Consider the following 4,617-nt stretch of genomic DNA (forward strand, 5'->3'; position numbering starts at 1 on the left):
GAGAGAAGAGAGAGCTTCTCTCTCTAACTCTAACTACTTCTAAAACTAAACTATGACTAATGATCAAAAGTATGAAAAGTATGTTCATTCCCCCTTCAATCCTTGGCTTAAATAGCATCAAAAATGAGTTGGATTGGACCCACAAGGCTTCTAAAATCGCTGGCCACGTGTTGCATTAAGTGGGTCATGTGCCACCATCGGCGCATCCGCGTACCGTGCGCGTGCGCGCCCCTATGCGCGATGCAACTATGGCAAATCTTATATCGTTTTGAAGCCCCGGATATTAGCTTTCCAACCCAACTGAAACCGCATCATTTGGACCTCTGTAGCTCAAGTTATGGTCGTTTAAGTGCGAAGAGGTCAGCTTGACAGCTTTCCGGTTCTTTCATTTCTTCATGAGTTCTCCAACTTTTCATGCTTTCTTTCTTCATTCCCTTGATCCAATCTTTGCCTCCTAAACCTTAAATCACTTGACAAACATATCAAGGCATCTAATGGAATCAAGGTGAATTAAATTTATTTATTTTAAGACCTAAAAAGCATATTTTCACATTCAAGCACAATTAAAAGAGAATATACAAAACCATGCTATTTCATTGAATAAATGTGGGTAAAATGTGATAAAATCCCCAAAAATCAATACAAGATAAATCCTACAAATGGGGTTTATCCACGTCCATTGAGGTCTTCCTCAGTGGCGTTCACTGCCTCTTTCTCCTCTCCAAATTCAGCCATGTTGATGGCCTTGCACTCTCCTTTTGGATTCTCTTCTGTATTGCTTGGAAGAGTACTAGGAGGGAGTTCAGTAACTTTCTTACTCAGCTGACCCACTTGTGCCTCCAAGTTTCTAATGGAGGACCTTGTTTCATTCATGAAACTTTGAGTGGTTTTGATTAGATCAGAGACCATGGTTGCTAAGTCAGAGTGGCTCTGCTTAGAATTCTCTGTCTGTTGCTGAGAAGATGATGGAAAAGGCTTGCCATTGCTAAACCTGTTTCTTCCACCATTATTGTTGTTGAAACCTTGTTGAGGTCTCTGTTGATCCTTCCATGAGAGATTTGGATGATTTCTCCATGAAGGATTATAGGTGTTTCCATAGGGTTCTCCCATGTAATTCACCTCTTCCATTGAAGGGTTCTCAAAATCATAAGCTTCTTCTTCAGATGAAGCATCCTTAGTACTGCCTGGTGTAGATTGCATTCCAGACAGACCTTGAGAAATTATATTGACTTGCTGAGTCAATATTTTGTTCTGAGCCAATATGGCATTCAGAGTATCAATCTCAAGAACTCCTTTCTTCCGATTCGTCCCATTGTTCGCAGGATTCCTTTCAGAAGTGTACATGAATTGGTTATTTACAACCATTTCAATGAGTTCTTGAGCTTCTGCAGGCGTCTTCTTCAGATGAAGAGATCCTCCAGCAGAGCTATCCAATGACATCTTGGACAGTTCAGACAGACCATCATAGAAGATACCTATGATGCTCCATTCAGAAAGCATGTCAGAAGGACACTTTCTGATCAATTGTTTGTATCTTTCCCAAGCTTCATAGAGGGATTCACCTTCCTTCTGTCTGAAGGTTTGGACTTCCACTCTAAGCTTACTCAATTTTTGAGGTGGAAAGAACTTTGCCAAGAAGGCATTGACTAGCTTTTCCCAAGAGTTCAGGCTTTCTTTGGGTTGTGAGTCCAACCATATCCTAGCTCTGTCTCTTACAGCAAAAGGGAATAGCATAAGTCTGTAGGCCTCAGGGTCAACCCCATTGGTCTTAACAGTGTCACAGATTTGCAAGAATTCAGCTAAAAACTGATGAGGATCTTCTAATGGAAGTCCATGGAACTTGCAATTCTGTTGCATTAGAGAAACTAATTGAGACTTAAGTTCAAAGTTGTTTGCTCCAATGGCCAGGATAGAGATGCTTCTCCCATAGAAGTCGGGAGTAGGTGCAGTAAAGTCACCCAGCACTTTCCTTGCATTGTTTGCATTGTTGTTATTTTCGGCTGCCATGTCTTCTTCTTTGAAGATTTCTGTTAGGTCCTCTACAGAGAATTGTGCTTTAGCTTCTCTTAGCTTTCGCTTCAAGGTCCTTTCAGGTTCAGGGTCAGCTTCAACAAGAATGTCTTTGTCTTTGCTCCTGCTCATATGAAAGAGAAGAGAACAAGAAAATATGGAATCCTCTATGTCACAGTATAGAGATTCCTTGAGATGTCAGAGGAAAAGAAGAATAGAAGGAGGAGGTAGAAGAAGAATTCGAACTTATCAAGAGAGATGGAGTTCGAATTGTTGATAGTGGAGGAGTGTTAGTCCATAACTAGAAGGATGTGAGAAGGGGGGAAGAAATTTTTTTGAAATTAAAGTAAAAGAAATTTGATTGATGATTTTCAAAAACTAAGATTGAGAAAGAAATTAAGTGAAATTTGAAAAAGATTTTGAAATTAGAAATTAAAAAGACATGATTGAAAACTATTTTGAAAAAGATGTGATTAAGAAGATATGATTGAAAAGTTATGGTTTTAAAAAGATATGATTGAAAAGATATGATTGAAAAACAATTTAAAAAGATTTGATTTTTAAAATTAGTGACTTGGCTAACAAGAAAAGATATGATTCAAACATTAAACCTTTCTCAACAGAAAAGGCAACATACTTGAAATGTTGAATCAAATCATTAATTGTTAGCAAGTATTTTTAAAAGTGGAAAGAAATTGATTTTGAAAATATATGATTGAAAAGATATGATTTGAAAAAGATTTGATTTTGAAAAATTATGGAAACTTGAAAAAAATTTGAATTAAAAACAAAATCTTCCCTCTTGTGCCATCCTGGCGTTAAACACCCAGAATGGTATCCATTCTGGCGTTTAACGCCCAAAATGCTACCCTTTTGGGCGTTAAACGCCCAGCCAGGCACCCTGCCTGGCGTTTAAACGCCAGTTTTCCTTCCTTACTGGGCGTTTTGAACACCCAGCTTTTTCTGTGTAATTCCTCTATTGTATGTTCTGAATCTTCAATTCTCTGTATTATTGACTTGAAAAGACACAAATTAAATTTTTTTTTTGGATTTTTAATGAACAATCAAAATGCAACTAAACATGGACAACTAAAATCAAATAAGCAATGCATGCAAGACACCAAACTTATAAGTTTGTATACTACTGACACTAACAAGTTGAGAATGCATATGAGAAATAACAAAACACACAAAACAAGAGAATTTCAAGATCAGAGCAAGTAAATCATCAAGAACAACTTGAAGATCAATGAAAACACATGAAAAATGCAAGAAGAACAGAAACATGCAATTGACACCAAAATTAAAATGAGACACTAGACTCAAACAAGAAACATAAAATATTTTTGTTTTTTTAAGATTTTGTAATTTTTTTGGATTTTTCGAAAATTATATGGAAAAGAAAATAAAGAGATTTAAAATTTTTAATAAGAATTCCAGGAATCATGCAATGTTAGTCTAAAGCTTTAGTCTAAAGGAATTAGACATGGCTAGCCAAGCTTCAGCAGGACATTACATTCAAGAGCTAAATTGATGAAAATCAATCAGCTTTGGTGATGATAAAAACATCACGTTGAAACTTTAGAATTCATTCTTAAAAATTCTGAAGAAAAAATACCTAATCTAAGCAACAAGATGAACCGTCAGTTGTCCAAACTCAAACAATCCCCGGCAATGGCGCCAAAAACTTGGTGTTGTTGCCGGATCAAAACTTGGCACTGTTATTGCAGGGAACAAATGCGAAACTGTAGTTAGGACATTTATTTCCCCGGCAACGGCGCCAAAAACTTGGTGCACGAAATTGTGATCATCAATGGCGCCATCAACATGGTACGCTCAATTGTAATCTCAACTCTTTATCACAACTTCGCACAACTAACTAGCAAGTGCACTGGGTCGTCCAAGTAATAAACCTTACGCGAGTAAGGGTCGATCCCACGGAGAGTGTTGGTATGAAGCAAGCTATGGTCATCTTGTAAATCTCAGTCAGGCGGATTCAAATGGTTATAGATGATTTATGAATAAAGCATAAAATAAAGATAGAGATACTTATGTAATTCATTGGTGAGAATTTCAGATAAGCGTATGGAGATGCTTTGTCCCTTCCGTCTCTCTGCTTTCCTACTGTCTTCATCCAATCCTTCTTACTCCTTTCCATGGCAAGCTGTATGTTGGGCATCATCGTTGTCAATGGCTACAGTCCCGTCCTCTCAGTGAAAATGTTCAACGCGCTCTGTCATAGCACGGCTATTCAGTTGTCGGTTCTTGATCATGTCGGAATAGAATCCAATGATTCTTTTGCGTCTGTCACTAACGCCCCACAATCGCGAGTTTGAAGCTTGTCACAGTCATTCAATCCTTGAATCCTACTCAGAATACCACAGACAAGGTTTAGACCTTCCAGATTCTCAAGAATGCCGCCATCAATTCTAGCTTATACCACGAAGATTCCGATTAAGGGATCCAAGAGATATCCACTCAATCTAAGGTAGAACGGAGGTGGTTGTCAGACACACGTTCATAGGTGAGAATGATGGTGAGTGTCACGGATCATCACATTCATCAAGTTGAGGAACAAGTGATATCTTAGAACAAGAATAAGCTGAA

The 4,617-nt window shown here is 37.9% G+C and overlaps 1 non-coding gene across 1 annotated transcript; it reads left to right on the forward strand.

The window, feature by feature from the left end:
- The first annotated feature begins 1,494 nt into the window (after positions 1 to 1,494).
- Positions 1,495 to 1,602, forward strand: LOC112713181 (small nucleolar RNA R71). The gene has a single exon (XR_003158156.1). It is a non-coding gene; the product is annotated as a small nucleolar RNA R71 (small nucleolar RNA).
- The last annotated feature ends 3,015 nt before the right edge of the window (positions 1,603 to 4,617 follow it).

The sequence above is a fragment of the Arachis hypogaea genome, chromosome 9, assembly GCF_003086295.3.
Source record: "Arachis hypogaea cultivar Tifrunner chromosome 9, arahy.Tifrunner.gnm2.J5K5, whole genome shotgun sequence".
In the NCBI taxonomy this organism is placed as follows: Eukaryota; Viridiplantae; Streptophyta; class Magnoliopsida; order Fabales; family Fabaceae; genus Arachis; species Arachis hypogaea.